The following is a 26,985-nucleotide window of genomic DNA, read 5'->3' as shown; positions in this document are numbered from 1 at the left end:
ACATGTTCGCGTAGGAAAAAAAACATTCAACCAAAATATCTCATAAACCGGTTTTCATGCTTTGTTTTTTTTAAAGAAATGGCTATCCATGGCCATTTTACTTGTAACCCAGCCAAGAATAATTTGCAACAGGAAAGTTTGAGCATTTGTAAAAATAAAATTAAAATTAAAAAAAAAAATTGAAAGCATGTTAGAGTGTTTTAGTGTGAACCCAAACAGAGAGGCGGGTGTTCAGAAGGCAAAATAGCCCTGATAGCACAACACGCTGCATTTCTGGCCATGTGTTGAAACTGAGATCTTTTTTCACGTGTTTGTTTTATTAATCACACTACAGAACTCAGCGCAGCACTTGCTGATTTTTGACTTGTTAACATTTTTCTGTCCCATTGCCATTTGGTCTCCATTTGAGCTCTACACCTGCTTCCAACGTGAGAAGTTGGAACCTCATGCAGAGTAGTAGCAGAAAACTGCCTCTTACCCTGTCCCAGCATATTTACTTGTTGCCTTCCTATTGGAGGGGGGCTTTTGACCCCAGGGCTGCGCTGACTGCAAGGGGCTTGGGCTGCAGTCCTGATTCACATGGGATGGGTTTTCTTCATGGAAGCGCTTTCCATGGACACCAGTGGATTCTGCCACAAGCAGATGCAAACAGTGGAGTGTCTCACCAGGGTGACTTGGGAAGGGAATCAACATCCTACTACACTTTTTCCAGCTCACCATAAAGATTTTTGCAATAAAGAGCCAGGCCAAAATTTCGTGGCGTCAAGTAGGGAACAGGGCAGAGGAGAGCTGCAGTGCCTGTGGGATAACCCAGGAACGTGGCGAGAAGAACAGGTGGTGGCCGGGGATGATAAACAGAAGTGTCTCTGCACAGAGCAATTTGCCACAGGATGTTGCTGAAGCCAAAGAGTGAAGCGAGATTCCAGCGTAGGGTTGGACATTTGCATGGCTAACAAGAATATCCAGAATTATAATAGTTAATACTGACACCCTGCTCGGAAGAGATACCAGATCTGCGGCCCCAGGGCAAACGCCGACTGTAACAGATTAAGGAGAGGCCTCCAGCAGGGGATGGATTTGGGGGGGATTGGATTAGCTGACACCTGCCTGCTGTGGGGACTTGCACCTTTCCTGAGTGCTGGACATTAACCCCTGCATTGGGCAACCCATCTCCCACCTAAGACTGCTGATTCATCAGGATGGAAATATTCCCCGGAGATCCGTCACTGCAGATGAAATCCTGATGGAAAAGTGCCCAGTTTCCTGCCAGCATACCCTTGGCAGCCTGCCTGACCAGCTGGTAGCAAGAGGAGAACATGGGAGTCCGGCTCCTGAGATGTTAAACTCTCCCAACTCCTGTGCAGACAGATGATTGAGGGATGGTGGGCTCCCAGCTGGGGGACCATGGTGTGGTGGTGTCTTCTAGCCTCCTGGCTTGAGTCCACCAGCTGGGGAAAAAGGGGAGAGAGGGCCAGACTGCTCTGCCTTTTGTAAAGACTGCTTTTGGGTTCTCATCTCAAACTGACCCACAAATAAATCTCAAGACAGTAAAAGGCAGTGGTAGGTTTCATGTTCCTCTTCTCTCCTGCCTGACCCTGCTCATCCACTCCTCCATTCATATCTAATGCCCTTCACCCCTCCCCCACCTTTTTCTGATCTTTGCCCATTGCCTGGGTAACCAAATGTCTTTCAGGGTTGCAGAAGATCCCAGAGGGTTCCTTGCTGAACCTCCACCAGGCAGAGATGCTGTGTGTCCAGATTTGCTCCTTGACAGAGGAAGCTGAGACTGGTCTCTCAGAATCTGGCAGGCGCAAATCCAGGTCCCTCTCTTCTGCACCAGCACTGGCATAACAGCATGGGGACACCCTGTCCCAGTGCTCCATTGTGTTGATCTTCCTCCTGGAGTGTGGAAAAACAGGACATGAACATGAGGATCTCCATAGGTGTGATGCTGTAAGTCCACTCTAGCTCTGACTCCTCAAGGTCTGTCTCTGCTGTTCACAGTTGTATGGAAATGGCATTTTTTTCCTTCTTCAAACACATACTTGCCTTTGTTAAAATAACCTGAAACAGAAAATTCTGCCAGTTTCCTCCCTGAGAAGTTTGCCTGTGCTCTGGCCGTGACAAAACTCCCAACAGCCCACACCATCTCTCAGATAAGCCGTCTTTCAGAGGAGAGCTTCAACAGCAACTGAAAACACTGGGTTTATTAAATTCCTGGGCATGGGAGCTGTGGTGGGATGTGCCACTCCTGGAAGAGTACACAGTGCCATCTAGCCGTGCTGGTCCGAAGTACAGAGCTCATCGGGTAGCTTCCCGACCCCAAACCCCATCCCCAGAAGCCTAGTCACCCCTTTTCCATCACCTCCAGAGCACCTACTGGCTGACTAACATCGCCAGCATCAGGGGCAGGGGAGTGCTGATTTCAGACCTTTGCTTTTAGCTCATGGTGAGGCTTGTACCTGAGCAACCCAGCTTGGCTGAAACAGTGACATTTTGGAGAAAACTAGGGCTTGAACTAGTTGGTCCCATTTTTTCACTGTCTCCTCCAGGGTGGTGGCTTTGTCTCCTGGTGTCTCCCTTCCATTTGGTGCTGGTGTGCTGGGTTTCCAGTCCCCCTCTGCTACTGTTCCCTTTTCTGCACTTGATGGATGTGAGAAGCTTGTTGTAGTTTTAGCCATTTTCACAAGTAATTTCTTCTGGTCCTGGCCATTATTTCCCTTCTCCACCTGGTAGATCTCTGCCAGCCCTGACATCCAAATCTGGAGAAAGATCAGAAGCTGAAGAGCTTGGGGTGGCTTTAGACTCCATCCAGCAACATGCTGAGCTCCTTTATTCCAGCACAGACATGCTCATTAACATCTACATCAAGTGTCAGAGGCTGTGCCCTCCACCTGGCTTCAGTCAGGGCTCCCTTTCATGCTGTGGCATTTCACTTGTGAGGAAACTGTGCGTCTTGCTGGTGCTGAGTGTTGGTCCTTGGTGCTCATGAAGGGCAAGTCCTGTCTTTCGGAAATTTCACAGCTGGAGTTAACAAGGCTTAGACTGTGCTGTTCTCTATCCACTTCTCCTTTCTTCCCCTCTACCATTTTTCCTTCCCTCTCCAGAGGATGAGATGGAGAGAGAAATGTGCACTTACCCTCTCATCTGGCGTGGAGGGACATTTAAGACGTGATCTGGCTGGACTAGGATTTCACTAGGACTTCAGTCCTCTGTCAGGCCCTGGTACAGCTATAGATGCCTGACAGCCATGTTCAACTAAATCTTGATTCCAGCTGCCAGCAGGAACATCCACAGGACACCTTGCCTTTCTGAAGTCCCCTTTGCCTCCTGCCTTTTGCTACTTAACCTGCCATTGTGGCCCTTCCCAAATCCCAGTGCTGACAGCATGGTCCTGTATCACCATGTTGTGTCACCTACATTAATTTGACTCCCACCTCACATTGCTTTTTTTATCCTGGTCCATTTCTTTCAGCTTCTTTTCCTTCCTAGTGTTCCATTGCTGGACTATGTGGAGCAAATAGAGTGTTTGCATAAATCTGGGATGAGTTCTTCTAGAGTATTGTGTCTCTTACCCTTGGGGGCATACTGCCAGTGGTTGAAATGCTCTAAGATGCCCTTCACTAGCTAAAATCCCATCTCCATGAACTGTACAACAAGAATGGAGAGGAAAGATTCTTAGAAAGACTGGATCCTTGGGTGTCCTCTAGTTATGTGTGAACACGAGTTTTTATGATGCTCATAACTTGGCAGAAGTCATGGTAACCTTGAGATACAGGCACTCACATACACACAGACAAATTCTTTAAGCAAAGACCAAGTGCCGTTTCTCCTTGCGCCAACTCTTCTGACCTAGATTTCCCTTCTGACAATCCAGCCCAAACTGGGGGTGGGATGTATTGGATCATCAAAAGACACCAGGTGTCTATGGGAGAGACAATTGTGTAGACACCTTCTACAGTATCAGTTAATGCCAAGAAACTGTCCTACCTGAACTGCTTGCCTCAGGACGATGTGATTTTTTTCCCTAGAAACCCCCTTTTCCCTCTAGTGGCTATAAAGGCAGGCAGAGGCTGGCTGAGGTGGAAAATTGCCCAGTGGTTAAAGTCTGGTGAAATGTAAGTAACTGAAAACAGTGTTTTATAGGAGGAAACACTGCCTTAACACCAGCGCTTGCTGTGAGACCCACCTGTGGCAGTGCAGGAATGGGGGAGGCAGAGCCAGGTCTCAGTTACATCCTGACTCCAGGGCGTTTCTGTGCCAGACTGGGTGTTCAGCTGCAGTTTTACAGTCATCTCCCAAATGCGCTGGTAATGACAATGTGATTTTGGAGAACGGAAAAGCAAGATGTGTCCTGGGCCACACTGAGATGTCCTTTGGGGACATCTGAGGGGTCCTATCCCCCAAGAGTGCCTGGGTGAGTGCAGAATTCTGTTGGACAACTGCATCCCATTGCGTAGTGTGGGAAAATGGGAAAAAATTACCAGAATGGGAGAAAATAGGAGAAATTGAGAAGAATGGGAGAAAATTATCTTTGTCCAGAGATATTTTGCATTAACATTAAGGACAAGCATCAACAACAGCAGATATGACAAAACTGGAAAATTTTCATCCAAAGATGAAATTTTCTGGAGGCTGTGAAAAGTGTTAAAACCCAAGAATGAAGCTGTGACTGCCTTTCTGGCTCTATATGGTGTAACATTGCCAACCTGGGTGATAGTATTGCAAGTGTCTCTAAAATTAGTATTTTTCTTAAAGCTTTGTCTGCTGCAGCCAAATAAAAAGCACCTATTAAAGAATCATGATTATTAAGCCTGTCTCATGATTTCTGGAGCCTGATGTTTTAGATGGTTGAATTGTTTCCCCTCTTTGGCAATCCTGTAGGTGCCAGAATACAGCTGGGACCTCACAAAAACCCCCAAGCATGAGCACATGTGAATGTTGGGTGTGCTGAGGTGCTGCCAATGGACATTATTGCAGCCAGGAGTTGTTTGCCCCATAACCTGAGATGCTGGAGTTTTGTGAATACCTACAACTCTGTGCTTTTGTTTCAAATAAAAATCCTTTTCTAATCCTCCCAGTTGCAGAGGAAAAGGGTTGACAGACTGTTTTGAAAGCAATTTAAGCACCCCAAAAGCAGAAGGCCTATAAACCAGCTTAACAAATGTAATATTTAAACAAGATTGCAAGTATTTTGAAGTCTAACCCTGCTCTGTGTCTAACTTGACTGTGGCTGGGGTGAAGGTAATGTGAGTGAAGGAAAATTTGCTCTGCGGCTTAACTCTGCTTCTGCATCGTGTTCATTAAAAAAAACACCTTTGGGGCACCTTTCTGAAGGGCTTTACAGGATTGAGGGCCAAGTGCGCTCTTGGAAAGGGCAGGGAAATTTTAGTTTGGGTACATAGTGAAATGCACAAGGTAAAAGGTGTGGATATAGAGGTTACCTGGTGTAATGCAAACTCTAAAGGAACAAAAGTGACCAAGCATTTGCCAAGATCTGGGGAAAGCCCTGAAGCACAAGTCTGGTGAGGAGCAGCTAAGGGAGCTGAAGAAAAGGAGGCTCAGGGGGAACCTTCTCACTCTTCACAACTCCCTGACAGAAGAGTGCACCCAGGAGGTGGGGGTCAGGCTCTGCTCCCAGGGAACAAACAGGACAAGAGGAAATGGCTTTAAGTTGCACCAGGGGAGGTTTAGATCAGATATTAAAAAAAATAAATTCTTCACTGAAAGGTGGTCAGGCACCACCACAGGCAATGGCAGAGTCACCATCCCTGGAAGCATTCAAAAAATGGGTGGTTGTGATGCTTAGGGACATGGTTTAAAGGTGAACATGGTGATGGTTCTGGGTTAATGGTTGGACTCAATGATCTTTGAGAGCTTTTCTAGCCGTAAGGATTCGACGATACTAAGCAGGTCCTCTGGCTTCTCTGAGGTTCTGCATTCACATCCTGCCCCTCCTGCTCTGTGTCTTCTTGGCCTGACACCAGGGCAGGGATGTTCAGTGGCTCTGAAGGGCAGTGCAGGTTATAATAGGTGTATGGAAACACTTTGGAGTGCCTTACTGGAACCCCAATGCTGCTTTGGGGAGGCTTTTGGCTCTAAGGCTCCAGTTGGACTTGCAGACATTAGGGTCGAGAGGAAGTCAGGTTAAAAATACAGGATCCACACACACAGCCCACACAGGCTCCATCTGACATTCGGGAGGACTTGGCTGCACACAGACACTTGACCTTGCTCGGATACATGGTGGGTACACTTGCGGGCCACTGCTGCTGGTGGTGCCATGCTGTGAGTCTGACTGCTCAGTTTGGCCCCAAGGAGATCTCTTAACACTCCCAGACCAGGTATTTGCATCCGTTGCCCCACCAGTTCCCCCACAGACACTTTTACATGAAGCCCCAGTGGAAACTCAGTGAGGAAGAGAGGGAGGTGAAGGGCTCAGTGATGCCATGATGATTTTTTGCCTTTTCTTTTATACCCCTTTTATATATCTTTTTAATAGCTTTTGTATTCTTAATGTTTTTTAGCCTACATTCTTAGACATGTTTTGTCAAGCTGCGACTAAACATCTTAGAAGCCTCATAATTAAGGATCAAAAAGCCCCAGACACCAAGGTCCTCTCCAGAACAGATTTTATAAACTAAGATAGAACCATCCAAAGGGAAGGTTCCTCGGAGGAGGGGGCTCAGTCGAGCCTCTCACCGGGAAATCTTTGATAGATGTGCTAATTAGTAAGACCTATAATATTATACCCAATCTATCAGGTGTGTGCATTGCGGGGTGCATTTCAGTGCATTCCACCTGGACATGGTGCACCTAAAAATTCTTAAAATAAATACAGAGGTAAAATCCCTTTTCCCCTTCTAACTGTGTTTGATTCTCGATTTTAAGACCAAGAAAAGGCGTCATCAGCAGGAAGAACAGCCGTTCTGGGAGCTGCCGTGTGGACAGCACAGGAAGGTCTTTGATGCTGAGGTGATGAGGAGCTGAAGTAGGACATCTAGGACAGACAAACCCTGGGAAGAAGTTGGCATAGCACCCTGCTGGGTACTTTGGACTGGAGAGACTGAGTGAAGAGTGGATGAGGACTGAGTTCAATGTCCCCATCTTATACCTCTCTGCCCCTTTTTTAGGTGATCATCCTTGACATTTAGTATTTACTCAGAGCTCAGACTCTGAAGAAGGGCTTAAGCCAGTGGAAACTAATTCCAACAGAAGGTCAAGAGCTTGTAAAAATGCACATGACAAGAGGGACCCTTAGAGAAAGTGGGACTTCGTGTGTGACTGCCTGCCTGCCCACATTCCAATTTGGAGAGGATTGGAGTAGGGAGCTATAAAAGCCATTTGAAAGTGCAAGTTCCAGATCCTTCAGGAGACAAATGCACATTTATTTAAGGGCTAAGACAAGGAAAGAGAAAAAAACCTCATGGAAGTCCATGCACATCTCCGTGGCATCTCTGACTCTTGCATCAATTGTAGAGCCCTCCAATGGTTTCCAAAGCCAAATTTTCGTTCCCTGACTGACAGCAGTGCTGGTTTAACTGAAAATGCTCTTCAGCTACTCAGTGTATGCAGGCATCCAGCCTGGGAAAGTGCAGCTAAGACAGTGAATGTCTGTCAGAGGCCAGGACAGCTTTAACTACAGGCTTCCCTAACTCTATTGCCTCTGGATTTTGCTGCTTCTTGCAAAATCAGGACATGAAAGTCCTTAAGTGTCTCCTGGCAGGATGATTGCTGTGAAGTGTCTTTGGGCTGCTGTGAAGGGCAAAAATCAATGTGACTCAGAGGCTGCAGGACCTTGCCCTGCAAATAATGCTGCTGGGAGCAGGAGAGGAAGGTTCAGACTGAGGCACTGGTGGATCCTGGAGTGATGCACTTCAGTTTGGGAATGAGGAATTCAGAGGTTGGTGGTGGCAAAGATCAATGAATACATCATCAAACAGGAGCTGATTCATAAAACAAACTGATACCACTCAGCAGAGAGGTTGTGCTGGGACCTCCCAAAGACACAGTGAAGAATGGAGCAGACATCTGACCGGTGTGTGCTATGAATGACCAGTACCTTGACCCTCTTGCTTTTGGCCAAAGGGTGCTGGTGTATCAGAGAACCCTCTGATGGCCATAATGGAGCTGCATTGGTTTATACTGGTTAAGATCCACAGTTCCCAGCAGGAGTGAAAAGAGAAGCTGGTCTCAGCTCTAGCTGGCTGGAAAAAACTTCTAAAAACTGTTTCAAATCAGCTATGATCAATAAAATAAACAGAACAGGAGAATGAAGGAGAGGAGTGGGATGTGGGAGAGAAGACCTTCTGAAGTCTCTTGTATAAGCCCAGCCACATGGGAATGAGGACTTGCAGGAGAAGGGTGCCTGATGGCTGAGGTATCCATCACAGACTGTTGTGATTCAGCTGCGATGAAGTTTTGCACAGGTGCATGAAGGAGTTTGAAGGAGGCCCATGTAGTGACACAGGACTGCAGATTTTCTGAACCCTTTTCATGCCCAGTCCTGAAGGGTACAGAGGAAAGGGTTAACGCCTCCCAGAACTCAGTTGTGTTGGGAATGAAATAGAAAATCTGAAAGCAGGTCAGTACCTCAGCTGCTTATGAATTCTCATTAATTTGCATTCCCTTCTCATTTATTAATGGGCTGACTCACACTGTATTTGCTTTCCCTTTGCTGCAATTTGCAAAATTCCTTCTTATTCCCAGTAGCCCTCTTGGCAGTGTTATTTTTCTCTGTTTTTCCCTGGCCTTTATCAGTTCCTTGCAGGTCTTAGCTGAGTTTGCATATTCTTGTTCAGTTCCCCCGACTATTTCTTTTCAGCCTTTTTATCTTCAGCCCTCTTAAAACATCCCTTGGGGCTATCTCAGTGTCTCTGGGAGCAGCTGGGATTATCCTGCCACCCATTGTGCCCATGAAGGGGATTTTAATAGCTCCCTTGGCCCTCCATTCCCTTTTTCCTTCCAGTTCCATGAAGGGACTCAGATGGCCTCCCAAAGGCTTGGAAGCTCCCAGGGCTTGGAGAAACCTGAGTTTTTCAGATGGGAACCACAGTCCTGAGTAGCCAGTGGATCCTGTGGAGATGCTGCTCTGTTCTTCGTTGCTGTCTGCTCCCAAATGCTCTGTGGGTTGGTTATTGCAGTGGATAGGCTCGTGTTTTCTCCTGTGCTCTGGCCAACACTGGCCATCTGAAGGGTCTGTTGAAGGGGTTCACAGCTTCCTCCCAAGGCAGTGAAGGGGCAAGCACCAATCTCTGCTCTCTGGTGCCCAGTGACAGGAAATTGTATGAATTTATGTCAGGGGAGATTTAGGCTGGATTTCAGGAAAAGGTTCTTTCCCCAGAGGATGGTCAGGCACTGCCCAGGCTCCCCAGGGAATGGTCATGGCCCTGAGGCTGCCAGAGCTCCAGGAGTGTTTGAACACTGCTCTCAGGCACAGGTTGGGGTGTCCTGTGCAGGGCCAGGAGTTGGACTTGATGCTCCTTGTGGGTCCCTTCCAGCTCAGGATATTCTGATTCTTTGATCTTGCTCTGCCTGTGGAGGATCCAAATCTTCCCCAACCCAAGAGTCAGGCAGCCTGTTACAGATGACCCAAAACTGTGGTTCTGGCACCATTGCATGTCCTTTTGTCCCCTCATTTACCTCAGAACCAGTCTCTGCAGTCACCCAGAGAGCAGAATCTGGCTGTGTGAGCTCATCGGGAAGGCTCTCTTTGGCTGTATGAGCCCACCATGAAGGTCTGTGGCAGGATGAGCTTTTGGGGGCTCTACAGGTTTGTTGTCCCAGAAGCTGGAGAGTGTTTGGTGTTCCCAAACTTGGTGGGTGTTCCCCGTTTGGTGAGGTGAGAGGGGTGTTTTTGTAAGTGCCAGCCTTGCCAGGGCTTCCTGGGTGCTCCCCCTCATACTTCCCCAAATTCACCCACAAGAGGGAGGCAGTGGCTTGTGGTGGCAGCTCCCAGTAGCATGGGGGTCACGGGGGGTCGTGGGGGCCCAGACACAAATCCTGGGCTATGTGGGGGCCTGTGGGCTGCGTGGGGGCCATGTGCACCCTGCACCACACACCTACATCACTGGAACCCCGGCACTGGGATGGGATGGGATGGGATGGGATGGGATGGGATGGGATGGCTGAAGTACATTCCTGGCACACCTTGTCCTGCAAGGAAAGAGCCAAGGGACAGCATGGTCTTGCCTTGATGGCTTTTATTTGTGTCAAAAAGTGGAAAGATGTTGGTGAAAGATATTTTTGACCTGATTGAGATTTCTGTCCTCTGCTAGGGCTGGGAGAGACTTATCATGGTGCTGTGCCTGTTAGCAGAAGACTGCCCCTTCCTTTGACACAGGTGGTCCTGTTGCCAGCAGAAGGTGGGAGCTGGAAGGTACTGTCCTTGACAACCCTTTTCCCTTTCCCTTTGTCCAGAAAGGGTGTGGAGTCTCTCTCACTGGGGATATTCCAGAACCATCTGGACACAATCCTCTGCCATGTGCTCTAGGATGACACTGCTGAGGCAGGGAGGTGAGACCCCATAATCCCACTGTGGTCCCTTTCAACCTGATCCAACCTGTAATTATCTCTCCAAACCTCCACATCTTTCCAAACAATCTGCTTATTGTGGAGCAAAGGGGCCCAAAGGGAAAGGCTGAGGGACTCCTTGGTATATGTACCAAGCTGATCCTTACAACTGATGCCTTTCCATGGACCTATGGAAGGTAGAAGAGTCCTTAGGTGCAGAAACTCTGCTCCACAGTCATGGGTCCAAGACAATGGCTCTGTTTCCAAATACTCCTTGGACCCAGCTCCAGGCAGACAGGCTCCAAAGACAGCTTTGCCCCCATGAAACTTGCCAAGACCTCTCCCACACTGAGGGCCTGTTGAGGTAGTGTGGTTATCTCTATTCAACCCAGGTGGATCATCCTTTGTTCTGATATCAAAATAACAGGTTAATCACACATCATTTACTCAAATGCTACCTGGAAAACTTCAAATGTAAGCAAGTCCCTTTGGGAAGTTCAAGAGAAGTTCATAGCAGCCAGGGATTTTTGTCCCAGACCCTGAATCTTTCCATTGCTCAGAAGACCCCCTGCTCTTCGGGCTGGACTCACACAGCTGTGGTGCTTTCCCGGCTACCACGGACAGAGTCAAAGCTTGAAGCTGCTGTCAGATGGACCATCCCAGATTGTGCCTCACAGCAGGCAGTGGGCTCTGGGGTCACCCATCCCAAATAAGCAGTTCATTCTTCTGCACAAAGTGGCCTCACTCCAGCAAAGGCATGGAGACTGCTTGCCATGGAGAGCTGTAACTCCAACAAAGGATTCCTTTCTCTGAACTGCCACACAATTGTTGGAGTTAAATAAATCTCTCAAGCACAAAGCAAACTGTGTTAAACAGCGTCCTCTCCCACTCCAGCAGGATAAAAGCCGGGCATTTTGGAAAGTGTTTAAAAACCATCTTTCATTCACTTGTGTTCACTTTTCCCTCCTGTTGCATCCTCATTGCACTCATTCAGGGGCTTGCACAGGGACCTGAATTTCTAACAGGAACAAAAAAGCATAAGGGGAATAAACCCAGTGTTAAAATTCATTCAGAGCTTCTATTATTTGGGACCGAAAGGGGAAGGTCCCTTGCAGGTCACTTTTAAATGTGTCTGTCTAGAGGCAAAGAGATTCAAAGTACATTTATCATCCTTCTTATTCACCCCCTTTGTCATCCACAGCAACCCAGGGATTTTTTCTTGCTTTGTGTTGTGGTGACTAGTGCAAACATGGCTGGGCTCAACCACTGTGTGAGGAAGGAGGGCTCTCCTCAGCCTCACACATCAGAATACGGCTGAAGAGCTGCATACTGCTGTCACAGCATTGGTGGTGACATGCAAGGTGGAAGGGGCCTGGGATGAGCTGTCCCAAAACTCACCTGGACTGCAGGGTAGTGAAACCTGGGCAGGAGTGGCAGCAGCCAGCTGGACCTTTTATGTGTAGTAATTCACTAAAAAATGGGATTTCAATGGGACCAAAAGGAGCTCCAAGTTCAGGTTTCAGTCACTTGGATGTATGTGAAAGTGTCAGCATAGTCCTGCTAGATGTTTCCAAGGTAAAATGTCTAATTTCTGAAGTGCTGGAGTATTTCATTAGACAGCCTTGAAACAACACTCTTTTCCTATTTTCACAGGGCGTTTTTATTTAAAGCCTGACCCAAAGCAGGAGAACATGAGGCTAAGCAAAAACATCGAGTGTCCCAAAGGAAAGGGTTCCTTTTGGGTCAAGGGGACAAATTACTCCAGGGAAACCTCTTGTGATGGTTGCGATCCCTGGGCTTGGTCCCCAGCCCCAGGGAGCCTGATCCAGATTTAGGCTGAACTTGGGGAGAAGCAACTGATGCAGAAGATCAGCAGAGTCATGGCAAACTTCAGGACTGGACAGCTGGAGAGAAGAGGGAGCCATGGGAGAGAGCATGGATGGGGGAGAGGAAAAAGGAGGGCAGCATGTAGGTGATGGCAGGGGACAAGAAGAAGAAGTGGAAGAGGCAGAGCTTCTGCTTAGCTTCCAGTGGTGCAAGGGAGGACATGGTGGGAGAGCAAAAGGCAAAGCCCAGAGTAAGGCAAACTGAGGTATGGGTTGGAAGGAGAGCTGGATGCTTTGGGGTTCCCTCTCTATTACCACTGGGGATTTTGCTGTGAAAAGGACCCCATGGCCTATCCAGGGTTGAGGTCCATGAGACTGGTTCAGCTTCACTGGGGTTCAGGACAGTGTTGGGCAAACTGTGGAGGGAGCAGCCAGACTGTATGAGCCAGTGGCTGTGTCCCTGGTGAGTTGTTGAGACAGGCAGGATCTGTCTGTCCACTGGGACAGAGAAGGAGTCATGGGGTGGTCTCTTCCTATGATTCAATGTTTCCAAGTCTTCATACCCTTGTACACTCCAGGACACTGATGTAGGAGGGGGTCTCTCTCCTCTTTGGCACATCTGGCCAGTGGCTGCTTGGCCTTCTCTTCTCCTCTTCTCTTCTCTCTTCTCTCTTCTCTTCTCTTCTCTTCTCTTCTCTTCTCTTCTCTTCTCTTCTCTTCTCTTCTCTTCTCTTCTCTTCTCTTCTCTTCTCTTCTCTCACCCCACTAAATACAGTTTGGATCATGTCTTACTCCCATGGTATCCCTTACACCCCTGGTGTCCCTTCCCCTTTTCCCAGAGAAACTCCCCACCCCATCCCCCAAATTTCCAGGGCTTTTTACACAGCAAAACCAGTCCTGATCTTGAGATAATGCCTCTGTCCCAATATGTGCAGCAAGGCCAACACTGTCATCTGTCAGTCAACAGTGTTCCCTGAGCTCCAGATCCCGCCTGATGCCTTTTAAGTCCCCCCATCTCTTTCCAAACAGGTGGCTTTGAATTAATGAGGTCTAGGGATAGTTAGAGAGTTATAAATATCTTCTGAGATGATGAATTTTAATCAGGAGTCCCTAATGAGCACAAGATGAAATCAGGAATGAGAATGATGGTCCTCCAATGGATCTTCATTAACAATTCAAATGACTGAGGTCTTAATTAAAGGGCTTGGGATTTAGCTGAGGGATTACAGATTGCCCAGGGGGAGAAATCAAAGACTTCAAACCCCTTTTTTTATAGAAGGTAACGAGCTTTTAAATTAGATTTTTTTAAAAAAAAAAAAAAGAGAACAAGGCCTTGCTGTTTTATCTGGCTGCTTCACTAATTTAAATGATGCTCAGATCTTGAAGTATGCAACCTTGGCCTGACAGCCCCCCATCACCTGCAAGTCCCCACATTGCTCGTGTCACTGCCTCACCTCCATGTCCCACTAAACACTGACCCTTGGACATGGACAGCATGAGGGGTATCTATGTTCCTCTTGGGGAACACTCCAGGGTTCCCTGATCCCAGGGAAATGTCAGTAGGAAGACAGTGAGATGAGCCCAATCTCCCATCAGCTTTATGACTCTCCCTCTTTGCTTAGTCGTTCTGAAATGTGTTTTCCTAGAGAAAAATACTGCAAATACTCAGATTGTGTTTGTGGAAAGTTTTTTACACTTGTAATATGTTTTCATGGTCAATCTCAGGCCCGTTGCCTTTGGCACACACAGCTCCAGGCAGCAGGTTTCCCTCCTAGGGAAGTGTTGATGTCTGCAACACCTAACCCAGCAGCTATCCCTTCCTAGGACAAAATGACCGTCTTGTCTTTGTTCCTACTGTTCATACTTGCCACCATTTAGTGGTTTGAAGCGGGAGGAATTAACTCCACACAAATTGTTGGGGTCCCTCCCCTGCCATGGAGCCCTGGTAGAGGGGCCCTGAGGGCACAGACACGGGGCTTCCCTGCCCCTGCTCAGCCTCGTTCCCATTGGTTGGTTTGTGTTCCCTGCGCGGGCAGAAGGACCCTTGGTCCCGTGACTGGAACAGTTCCTGAGCAGAGCCCCGGCCATGCGGCTGGAGAAATAAACATCTCTGAAACAGCTAGCAAGAATCTGTCTGTCCATATATATTTCCTTTCCACGGGACTCCTGGTTTGATATATGCGTGTTGCAGTATCCCCACTGCAACAACAAATATCTTGTGACAGATTCCAAGTCAGAACTACAGTTTAATAGGAGAATTAAAATAAAGGCCATAGTACAGAAACACTGGCTTAAACTGACAGAGTCAGGATACGACCTGACACCCTGTTGGTCAGGATGGTAGGAGCAGTCCAATGAAATGGTGGCTGCAGTCCTGTTGGAGTGATGAATGTGGTCTTGTCGAGGCAGTGATCTTGTAGAAAGGTCTGGTCCTTCCCTGGAGGACGAGTAGTGGTTATCAGCTCTTGTCCTCTGGGAATTCAGTGGTAGTGCCCCTGTGCTGTTCCAAACCTCAGATTATATACAGGTAGGAATATTCGGTTCCTCCCTCAGGGCAGGGCATCTCACAATGGAATGATGTAATTCTGAGTCACTCTGTAAGACCTTGATGGCCCATTAGCGGACAAAGCCCTCCCCCCCAGAGTGGCTGCTGCTTCTCAGAGGGAGTTATCAGGGCTGAGTCATGGAGAAGATAAGAACATTGCTCCACCCATTTTAACAGCTCATGTAGGGTGGGAGTAGAATACATATTTTGGTTACACCTTACATTGTAACCCAAGAGACACCAACACAACACTTCATCTAGGCAGCAGCTCTTCTGAGGCTGGATCACCTGGGTGTTAGGGTGACACCCGAAAGCAGGGGATGTCAATCCCCCAGAGTGACCCCTGTTAATGCCAGGGTCTGCTTGTGGCTGATGTCTCTGTCACGTCTTGTGGACACAAGCAGGGAGGGGATGCTCAGAGGTGGTTGCATGAAAGAGCCTCCCAGGACAGAGGAGAGGTTTTAGACCATGGGGCAAAGATGAATGCTCAGACCTCCTGATCCAGTGCTTCTTTCCAAGAAGGGGTGGGAGAGACTGTCTTGGTTTGAAAGACACGTGTCTGCCAAGGAAGGCAGGAGCCTCCCTTGGAATGGAAAATGTAACCCCCTTCCCTCTGAATATTATAATTTTGAAATTAAGGGGCTTTCAGGCAAAGATATGAGAAACAGGAATAACAGTTCTTTACTAGTATATGTAACAAGGCAATAATACAGAAACACTGGCTTAACCTGACAAGAGTCAGGGATATGGCCTGACACCCTGTTGGTCAGGGTGGTGGTAGCAGTCTGATTAAGTGGTGGCTGCAGTCCTCTTTGAAGTGATAGATACAGTTCTGTTGAGGTGGTGATCCTGTAGAAGGGTCTGGTCTTCCTCTGAAGGTCCAGTGATTGCTATGTAGCTCCTGTCCTCTGGGAATCCAGTAGGTAAGGGCTGAGTGTGGTGTTCCAAACCTCAGATTATATCCAGGTAGGAGTGCTTGGTTCCTCCCCCTGGGCAAAGCATCTCACAATGGGATGTGATGAGTCATGCAGTGAGGCTGGATGGCCCATTAGCAGAAGGGGCACATAACTCCCAGAGGGAGTTATCAGGGATGTGTCACGGAAGAGAAAAGAACATTGCCCCACCTGATTTTAACAGATGGTGATAGAATACATACTTTTGGTTACATCTTACATTGTAACCTAAGACATAGACAGAGAGGGAGAGAGACAGGGGATGCTGCAGAGGGGTGGGTGGAAAGAGATGTCCAGTTACAGTGGAAGTGGTTCCAAAATCTGGGGCTGGGGTTGACTCCTGGCTCTAAAGAGGCTCACGAGCAGGTCTCACATGGAGAGGACAGTCCCATGCCGTACTTCAGAGAAGCTGTATATCCATTCCTGGCAGCTCCTGAATCTCTGCTGCTCCCACAGCAAGAAGCTGAAGCAGGGCTCTCTGCAGGGGTAGTCTGAGAAATCTGGGTGAAGAACCATTCATTTAGGAAGAGCAGAAAGACTAGAGATGGAACTGCTGGTGATTTGTGCCTGGAGGAACAGCCTCTGTGGGCATCCTTTGTTGTTTAAGATCTGAACTTTCCCATGCAGCCTACAAGGCATGTGTGAAGCCGGATCCTCTGCCCTCCTCCCAAAAATATCTCAGGACCGTCAACCCAGGAACTGCACTAGATGTTTGGAGATGAAGCTGGACAAGCTTTCAGAAGGCTGAGCGAGATACACAGAGGCACAGAGTGCTATCCCATAATCTCTGCTGCATTAAGAAAATGGATGGATCCACTTGGAAAGTGAAGCAGGAGCGCTTTCCAAAGAGGCTGGCCTGGCTGAATGCAGTCTGCTTTGGACCTATGAAAAAAGCACTATAAAATCTGCAAAAGCCCCTGAACTGACTTGCTGAGTCCCACCCTGTACTCCAGGTCAGAGAGATGGTGGCTCCAGGGGGCAGATGAAACTGCGACTGAGAACAGCCACAGCACAGGGCATGCTTACCTCAGAGGGGGCCTCTTGGGAGCCCAGCATGCCTCCATGAACATGGTGGCTCCAGGCTCAGCCACCTTGCACAGGACCCAGGTGTGACACCAGACAAATGCCAGGTCCTGCATGGCTCCAGATATGATGACAGAGGATTTGGCCCTGTGTGAGAGGCATAGGGATGCAGAAAAACTGCTGTGGAGTCCTGCCTCTTCTTCATACCCTCATAACAGAGCTCAGCATGTGTCCATGTGTTTCTACCTGTGCTCTCTATCCCAAAGACATCTCTATCCCAAATGTACCACAGCCCCAGTATCTTGGCTTGCCCAGCTTCAGAGATGCTGGAGGGAGAAGCTGACTTTTCTGTGGAGCTAAAGGACCATGAGTGACCCTCAAATTGTGTCCTTTGGGAGGGAGAATCAGGCTATGGGAAGAACAGGTAAAAACCTGGTATGCTGAGCCTTGTCTCCAGACAGATGCTGGAGTTTCTGTGGAGCTGGGGGCAGCAGCTGGATCATTACGTGTCTCAGATAACAATGGCAGGAGGGTCCTCACTCATCCCCTCATTGGAGACCACTGAGGCTCTGGGGGATTCAGACACCTCCCCTGCAGCAGAACAGGTGTGAAGGGCACACAGCAGTTTTGGTTCTGCAAGAGAGGCTTGTCTCCCATCTCTCCCCATGTGCATACTGGAACAGAGGCGTTATCTCAAGATCAGGACTGGTTTTGCTGTGTAAAAAGCCCTGGAAATTTGGGGGATGGGGTGGGGAGTTTCTCTGGGACAGAGCAGAAAAGAGGTGAATGGGGCTGATGAAAGGATAGATGGGAAGCATTGTCCCCTCCCAGCTGCAGAAGGTTGATAATTTTATCACCCTCAGTGTGGCAGGTATTTTCCAAAGTCAAGGAGACTGGCCTTGTCCCAAAAAACCTGCAGATGAGGACAAGAGGATGGTGAGGGCTGAGATCTGCCATTAGTCAATAATAATGGAGATGTTAATGACTTTTAAGGGAATTGCCTCTGTCTTTTTCTTCCTCTTGATCATCTGTTCAAGGTTTGGTGACCATGTGCCCTTGTGAGATCTTTGAAAGGGGCAGCAATCTCCTGCATGAAGGGGAAAGCTGTCTATGTGGGGTTTGTGGACATGGTCCTTGTGGGCACCCTTGATGGGCAACAGGAAATGTTTGCAAACAGGGTATGAGTCCTGGAAGATGATACCAGAGAAGGTGACCCAGCTTGGGACCTGGAAAGGGGATGCTGGGATCAACCCTGACCCATTTCCAACTTTTTCTGTAAATGAGCCCTGTGCTCATCAGAGCTCCTCTAAAAACTGTCCCATCCATTCAGTGTGATGTTTCCTCCAGTGCATCCCCCAGCCAGCCCCCAGCTGCTTGTCCTGTTGCAGAAACACATTCAGGGTGGTGCCAGTGGTGCGCCCACCGCCACCCTTACTGACCCCACTGCCATCCCCACAACCTGAGGTGTGAGGGTGACTTCACTGGCGGCCCGGAGCTGGCTCAGGAGAGGCAGCAGCTGCGAGTCTGGCTGGGACTTACACCTATCACTCTGTAACTTCTGATGGAGGCTGGATTTGCCGAAACGTTCACTGGATTTTTTCAGCCTGCTGGGGCCCATAAATCTGGCTGTGCAGGAGCTGCTTCTGCTCTTTTCCTTTGGTGAGCAGGGCCGGTATTTTTCTTGGAGGGTGAGACTGACTGCTACCCTCCTTCCAGCACCTGGTGCTCCACCTCGAGCCACATTCCTGAGCAGCGGTGGAGAATGGATCTGTCTCTGCCAATCGGGGACACTGTGGTCTCTGAGCTGGCCCTGCTCCCCCCCACCGTTCTGCAGCACGGCAGGGAGGGGGTGCTGGTGCTTGCCCTGCTCCCACAGAAGCCCATTCTGTCCAGTCATCAATCTCTGTCAGAGCTGGAGAGCCTGGCTGAGCCCCTGTCATGGTCAGGACTCTGAAGACCATCCATCACTCTTCCTTCTTGGACAGATGGGCCAGAAACAACTTGTGGATACTGAATGTCCTGTTCAGCATCGGTTCCTGGGGAACTTCCCTGGCTCAAGTGGGAGTATGATGTGGAGCATGGCTCAGGCCATTCCATGGGACTCTCCTTCCTCTTTTGGCATGGGTGTCTCTGTGCCTCTCATCTAGGGCTTAGGAGATCTTGCTGCCATAGGGAGTTCCCAGATCCCAAGAAACAATCTGTGATTCCTGACCTGGAGGATGTCTCCCCCTGCTCTGCATGGGCCACCTTGATCTGCAGGTGGGCAGAGCACCAGCTGCATCCAAAGGATCAGCTGGTAAGAAGTAGGCAGGTGATTGGGCTGGGGCAGCCTGGCTGAGACAGCTCTGCATGCCCATCATTTAACATTTCTCTCACAGACTGGCGTCTGCAACACCCCACGTGCCTTCCATCCATTCGTCCTTAACCAGTACCTCAACCACACTCCAGAGCTCACCTTTGAATGAGGAGCTCTGCTCTGGCCCTCGTTGTGATGCACCAGAGAATTGTGGTGCTGGTGAGAGATGCTTCAGTACTGAGTGAATGTCTTGCTCGCTCCTTCTTGGTCATCTCTCACCACAGTCCTCTTGCCCCATCACCTGGGCAGTTTTCCCTGTTATCAGCATTTTCCAGAACCCCCATGGTCTCACTGTCAAGTATGTGTGCGTCCCAAGAGATGGTGAGTGCAGGGATGCTGGGCGAGTCTCAGGCTCTTCCTAGGCCACCTGGGATGTGCAAAGGGAAGTATGTGCATGTAAAAGAGGGCACTGAGATGCACCCTTGGGCAGTGTGTGGAAAGCCAGCCCTGGAGAGCTCTTCCTTTGCTGGGATCATGTTACATGCCTGTAATTAGCCTCTGCCTTTCCTCACAGAATGAGCAATTGTTTCAGTGATTTGCTAGAGCAGAGTTGTAGGCATGTCAGGCTGGCACAGGGCAGCTGTAAAACCAGATCTGCCTGAACTGCAGCCATCGTTTGTCAGAAGGAAACCACCTGGCCAGAGAAAAAGGGATTTATTTGCCTCTTCCTTCATCCCATTCTCACAGGCAGAATGTTGATTCTGTTACAACCTGCCCCAGAAGAAGAAGGTAACCCAGATTAATAGATGCTTTGGGGTGGATTAGAGTGAAATAACACTGAATGATCAGTGCTTATAAATACATATATATGTAGGGCTTATTTTAGAACAGTTTGGTTTCAATAGAAAATGGCTATGTAGCTGATTTGGTTATTATCTATAGTAATACAAAAGCATAAAAAGAACATTTAAGAAGATGTATAAGGGAAAAGAAAGAGAAAGAAAGGATAAGAACAGAATAGTTATATAGTTACCACCCACCAGTGGGTCCAGGGACAAAACCTGGTTGTTGCAATTTTGATGTAAATTGGTCAAAGTGATATTCACAGTCTTGATCCATCAGGGATCCATGGAGGAAGCCCGCAAAATGCAACATTCAATGAGTTAATATATGCTCAGGCTTGGTGGGAACACCCAGGTACCCAAGTACCTCCCCTGGGGCAGAGAATTCTATGCTGTATGACTTAACAGGTGGATCAGGGGAACTTCGGGGGTCTTTGATGGTTTATGACACTTTTTAAGACATGACAGCTGCTTCTCTTGTCATCTTAGCAGAGCCAATTATGGCTCATCAGAAAGGAATTAATAATTTCAGGTTTATATGTGGTGTGTGAAACTTCCCTGGAAGGGAATTTTCACACCTGAGCCAATTATGTAAGGGAGGACATGATAAAAAGAAATATCCTGCCTCACAGGATCTGCTTCTTATTGGCCTCTTCCCTGATCTGTCTCAGAGCCCAGTTTGTCCTCTCGGTGTGTGTGGGGGTGTGTGTGTGTGCAACCCCTCTGCCCCTGGGCGGTTACTTTGGGCATAGTCAGCAAAGCACCTGCGCTTTTGCAAATGGCCAATTGTTTTGAGTCATTAACCATTAGCATTCCAGTCTCTCGAAGGCTCTTCGGGAGCCTCCGTCTCTGCTGCTGCCAAAAGCAGAATTTCACACCCTGTTTAGCTCTATTCCCCGATGCTCCTAACCCAGCATCATGCTCCCACAGGTATCCTAAAAACCTGCACGTTTTGGCCACAGAACATGCTGCATTTGTCTGCTATTGCACAGGGACAAATCAGGAGAGTTTTCTGCTGGTGTCACACGTCTCCATTCTCCAGGCCTGCTCCACATGGAGATGGTCTGCCTCTGAAATGGTTTGACTGGGTAAATACCCCACAGTTTATCCAAAATTTCCTGTTCTGTTTGTTTCCAGGGATGTGTCATTGGAGGTGCCTGATATACAGCTGCAGCCATGGATCATCTCCAGCAGTGTGACTTTTGTGGCTTTCCGACCAGCCTTCACCCATTAAAGACTGTGTGCCAGGAAAAGGTCATGTAACAGCTCCATAGGGAACACACCTTGTTCTCCAGCTCCTTCTGTAAAATGTCAGGTATCCTACAAGTGAATCAAGGATTTGGAATGCAACTCCATTCAAATTTAAAAGTGCATTCCCTTGAGCTGCTGAATTTGACCTGAAAAATTCAGCCAAATTTCTGGTCATGGTGCACTGCAGAGACCTGATGAGACCTTTCAGCTCCTGCCACTTTCTGCCCACATCTGTCCCGCTGTATCTGACCCTATTGATGCTGGTGCACTGGGCCACCACTGTGTGCCAGTTTGGATGCCCAGTGCATGACAATATCTGGTCTTTTTGTAGGTGACTCATTTGGGCCTTAATCCCATTTCTAATCTAGCTATGTTATTATTTCCCAGTTTTGATGGATGGGCTTGTTAGCTTTATGTTACTCATGAAACGTCTTTCTTTTGTAGTTTCTGATTAAAAACATCTCTCTGTTTCATCTTTATGGGAAATACAGCACTTATTGCTGGGCTGCAGCTTCATTTAAGCTCTTTGGCCTAAGCTAGCCAAAAATAACTAAGCATGGTTGGTTTTCAAAAACAGAGATACCTGCCAACCATCTTTCCTGCACGTGGAGTGACACTCTGCTCAAGTGTTGGTTGTCTGTCCCTCAAGATCCCACTTGTCTAGGGACTGCCAGCACACTGGGGTCCTCTTTGCCTCTGGGAACATTTTGTGGTCTGGTAGTCATGAGAGTTGGATTCAACAAAAGGCTGATTTGGTTGATGTGTGATTGTGGTGTCCCCATCTGCTCTGTTGGGTGCCCAGCACCTGAACATCTGCACTTGAGTGTCTCACCACAGGTCAGCTTGGCCAAAGCTTGGACAGAAACTCTGTCTTACCCACCACTGAGCGGTGGTGACACTGCTCAGTTTGAGCATGAGAGGTGACTGGTTGGAGCCATTGGCCTGTCACCAGAAGATGGGCTTTCCAGGCTGCTGGCACCAGAAGAAATGCTTTGGAAGGGCCTCCCATACAGCTTACACAGCTCTCTGGGAAGCTTCCTTGTTGAAGACAAGCAAAAACTGATGGAGGCTGATGAAGGATAGATGGATGAATGTAGATGAAGGGTAGATGATGAAGCTGATGGAGGGCAGATTTAGATTGGATATTAGAAAGAAATTCTTCCCTGTGAGAGTGATGACATCCTGGCACAGGGTGCCCAGGGAAGCTGTGGCTGCCCCCATCCCTGGGAGTGTTCAAGGCCAGATTGGACGGGGCTTGGAGCACCCTGGGAGAGTGGAAGGTGTCCCTGCCCATGTCAGGGGTTGGGATGGGATGGGCTTTAAGGCCCCTTCCAACCTGAACCATTCTAAGATTCTCTGATTCTATGAAAAATGAGGACTCTTGCCTAAGGAGGTCAAGCAACTTGACTGACCCCTAACTGACAACCTGTGTGCTAGAGAGGTGCCCCAAAGGGATGAAGCCCTTCCTGACCAGAATAGAAAGGATGGGTCCCTGTGCCTCAGCTCTGATCAGTCTCCTCATGGTTTGGCTGATAATTCTGGGACCAGCTGAGAAACAGCTCCAGCACTGTCCTGCCTTTGGTGTTTCCAACTGTGCCCCAGCACCGCATGCTACCAACCACATAGTTGTGAGTGAGTCCAGTCCCACATACCATGCACAGGATATACAGGGGCCTAAGTCTGCTCCTGGAGCTGAGACCTCCCCTTGGGTTCTGCCTTGTGGATCAGAGAGAGGTAGTAAGTTTTCCAGGAGAACAGCTTCATCCCATGCTCAGCTCCAGCTGGATGACTAAGGCAGGGGAGCTGCAGGTGAGTGTGTACAGGATACTGAGGCTGGAGGGTTTGAGGGGGCTGGATTACAGTGTACACCCAGACTTTCAGAGTGGCTGGAAGTGCTGTCTTGTGTTTGCTTCCTTTCTTTCATCACTTTCAGATCCAAAGAAACAGCTGAAACCTCTGGAAACAGCAAACTTAAAAGGAGGAAAAAAAACCCCAACCCTAAAAATAAAGATCAAGGGATCTTGAAGGGCTTTATCTTCCAAGAATCTGGGTTTATTTTTAGGAAGGCAGATGGGGCAGAGAAGCAAAAGACAGCAGATAGCCCCTGCTTCTGGTCCCATTGGGCTGTGGGTGCCGTAAGGCCAGCCCACGTCTTAGATCCAGCTGGGCAGATCCCAGGCTGTGGAGAGCCAAGACTCAGATTTATTTCTGCAGTTTCCCATTATCCGAATGTCCTGCTGGAACAGCACCAGAACATGGTGCTGGGAATTTTGTAACCCTATTTTCTACAGCAGTGCATGGAGCCTGCACATCCCACACCTGCCCCGGCTTCCTGCCTCAGCCAAAGTGTGAGATGAGGCCAAAGGGGTATTGCCTGTCCTGCAGCACTCCAGATATTCATGTCCAAGATAAATGGAAGCTCCCTCCCAGTGTCACGGAGAGGTGAGAGGTAGTGGGATGCTGGCCCTGGAAGAGGGGATGTGTCCCAGCTTCATTCCTTTTTCCTAGGGTGAATGTTTGGATCGGGCAGCGTGATTTGACCCTGGCTGCATCTCTTCTCTTCAGCTCCCTGTTCCTTGCCTCCCAAAGTTCTTCCTTGCCTCTCCAGAAAAATTTCTCCAGCAGGGAGCCAGGATCTAGTCACAAACTATGAAATAAGGCAAATTGTCACCCATTTACCCCAAAATTAAAGCTTCTACAATGAGAGACATTAGAAACATCTCACCTTGGGGCAAATCGAGTCAGAGTGGCTAGCAAAGGGTCAACTCCCACCTGCATCTGAGCTAAAGGAAGAGGTGTGATGTGTTCCCCTAATGCTGTGGTTCTCCTTCAAAATACAGCATCACTTAGTGCAGGATCCCTTTCCACTGGGGGCACACAGGGTTGCTCTGCAAAGCACCGCTGGCCTGAATGGGTGTTAAAAAAAAATCACCTGTCTAGCCAGGAAAATCCCATGTAGGTTTTCCTGCAACATTTGCAGGTAGAAGAGCTAGACAGCAACTGCCATCTAAGGAGAGGATTTCTGCACATCTGCAAAATAACACTGTCTGCAGTTGAGAGGTTTGTCTGTAAAGGGCTTCTGAGGTGTCAAAAAGTGGGTTTTTTGAGTCGGTTTCTTTCTCTGTGTGTTTCTGCATGTGACACATTACTCTTTAAGAGTATGACACTGGCTTAGAGAAATAACTGGTTGGAAGCTGTCACCCCTCCCTCTGAACTCCAAGACATTTCAGCAAAGCCTTATGAGGCAGAGGCACCTTCAGTCTATCTGGTCCCAGCAGGTCCCAGGTGACTCACCCTTGCCCCAGAAGGAGTGTGCTGGCTGCTCCGGAGAGGCTGCTTTGCTGCACAAGGACGCCTGTGTCTGGAACACAGGTTGCACAATCCTGCTTGGCAGCTCTGGCTGTGGGGTTGCAAAATGCAAAGCCATCCCTGGCAGTCACGCTCCAGCGACTCACCCAAGAGCTGTCCTCATCTGCCAGGGCTGCCAGGCTTTCCAAAAGCTGGTAACAAGGGTCTTAATAAGTGGTAAATTGAGAAAGTCCTTATTTCCTACTGAAACTGGGCAAAACCTGCAGCTGCTGCTATGCCCTGATATTGCAGATGTCAAGGCACATGTGAAGTGCTGGATGCTGGCACAGAGAGGAAGGGATGGGGAGAGAAGGGATAAGTTTTCATTTTTCAATACACTTTTCATAAATAAAGCACCTGTGTGAGTGCACATCAGGCCCTGCTGTGGTGGGGACTGGGAGCTGTGCCATGCTGGGTGGCTGTGCCAGCTCCTATCCCTAGGCAGGGCTGTTCTGGTTTAATGTGGCTAGGAGCAATCCCACACAATTATTATGAACAAGTGCTGTTTTCCTTGGAAATAAAGGGCCTTCTTTCAAAATATCCCATTTTTATGAAATATTGTTTTTTCTGTGGCCAAGTTTGATTAGGATTTTTTCCAAAAAATTACGACTTTTTAAAGGTTGGGTTTTTTTTTTGTTTGTTTTTTTTCTTTAGTCTGAAACTCTCCCAGAAAACTCCATCAGAGAGAATGGAAAGAGCATGGAAAGAGCAATGCGTCTTCTGCTATAGTGCACCCAGGTTTGGTGTGATGAGCAACCTTGGTTCATTAATCTGAGGCCCTGGCACAGGGTGCCCAGAGCAGCTGTGGCTGCCCCATCCCTAGGAGTGTTCAAGGCCCGGTTGGACGGGGCTTGGAGCACCCTGGGATAGTGGAAGGTGTCCCTGCCCATGGCAGGGGGTGGAAGGAGATGAGCTTTAAGGTTCCTTCCAGCCCAAACCATTCCATGATTCTATATAGCCAGTAATGCTGTAATAGAGCAGGGAAAAACCACATGAAAAACCAAAATCCATCAGAGCCAAAGCATCAGCACCCACCACAGCATGTCCTGCACTCTAGCCTAATGTACAGAAACTGGATTAGGAATATATCCCAGGAAAGGAAAGTAAGAAAACCTCTTTCTCCTTGGGCTTGATTCTCCCACAGAAGGAAGAGGGATTCTTTAACTGGTGTGGGATTGCTTTCCCAACCACATGACAATGGCCAGGGTCTCTGTGGCATTAAATCTGACAGCCTCTGCTTTACATGGTATAGTTTGCAGGCTGAACTTCAGAGCTATTTGACTGGGCATTACGACGTTTCCTAGAAAATTTTAGCATGTGAGCTTGGCGTTGGCACCTCATAGCAATAAACAAGCTCAGTGCTGGTGCTTTCCATCCCCAACACTGCAAGTGAGAACATCAGGGGTTTCTCTTTCCTGTGAAAAGCCCATAAACCAGCCAGGTAATTAATTTTCTGCTTTTGAGGAGAGCTTAGTCTGGCAAAGAGTTCAAGGCTGGAGCATTAGCAGAGCTCAGCTTCCGCTCAGCCCTAGGAGAGATGGATGTACCTTCTCCTCGGGGCCCGCTCAGCTGGGAGGCAGCAGTAAAAGCAAAACAGGCTTCCTAACAGGAATTGCATCCTGAGTCATTACTTTCAGATACTTGAGTGTCAGCCAAGGACATACAGTTAGTGTGTCCCAGTGTGAGCCCTGTTGATTTTATTGTCCTGTTATTCCACTGTGCACGAGGTTGCTGCCTGGGGGGTGTGGGGGAGAGGCTGGGGGTTGTTTCTGCCCCTCTCATTGTTGTAGTAGTCATCCTGAGGGAGCGGGGTTACAGCTTTCTCCACGTGCTAGGATCACTGACCTGCAGTTCTGTGTGAGGTGATTTGATGAAAGAAAACCACACATTTTGCCAAGTCTTTTTGTGCTGTTTGCTCTTGATTGACAACTGCTGCCTGTGCCCCAATCAGCTCCTTGTACAGGTGGGTTTTAGCTGGTGGTCACCATGGAGGGGCTGCTGCATGCTGAGTTGTGGCTTTTGTGCAAACCCAGGCACTGCTCCCAGGTCGGCTGGGCTAAATGGGCCACTTAGGGCAGCAGGCAAAGCCACACCTGCCCAGCACACTCTCCTGTGGGTCCCTCACTCAGGGCCATGCCACCTCTTGGCCCCAGGAGTGTGAGCACCAGCCACCTGGCAGACCTTGCATGGGCTGGGGGCCTCATGCACGATCCAGGATGGGTCCCTTGTTCAGGCCTGGCCTTTCACTTCTGCTGCTGCAGTAGGAGCACAAGTCAGGGGTTTATTATGACCCAACACAACAACGTCGCACATCACCTTGGGGACAAATGCATGTCTGTGAGGAGTGACATTTTTCTTCCATGCTGCTTGTCCCCTCTATCCTTTCCTT

General features: G+C 48.6%; 1 long non-coding RNA gene across 1 annotated transcript in view; it reads left to right on the top strand.

The window, feature by feature from the left end:
- LOC109146371 overlaps nt 1-21,727 on the top strand; it is a 41,351-nt gene extending 19,624 nt beyond the window's left edge. The window contains exons 3-5 of the long non-coding RNA XR_002048340.3: nt 6,892-8,584; nt 10,278-10,378; nt 21,135-21,727. This is a non-coding gene — a long non-coding RNA (uncharacterized LOC109146371). The remainder of the gene's footprint in view (nt 1-6,891; nt 8,585-10,277; nt 10,379-21,134) is intronic.
- The last annotated feature ends 5,258 nt before the right edge of the window (nt 21,728-26,985 follow it).

Source organism: Corvus cornix, chromosome 21 (genome assembly GCF_000738735.6).
Source record: "Corvus cornix cornix isolate S_Up_H32 chromosome 21, ASM73873v5, whole genome shotgun sequence".
Classification (NCBI taxonomy): domain Eukaryota; kingdom Metazoa; phylum Chordata; class Aves; order Passeriformes; family Corvidae; genus Corvus; species Corvus cornix.
Note: the sequence above shows the minus strand (reverse complement) of the source record. Positions and strands in the feature narration are given on the sequence as shown.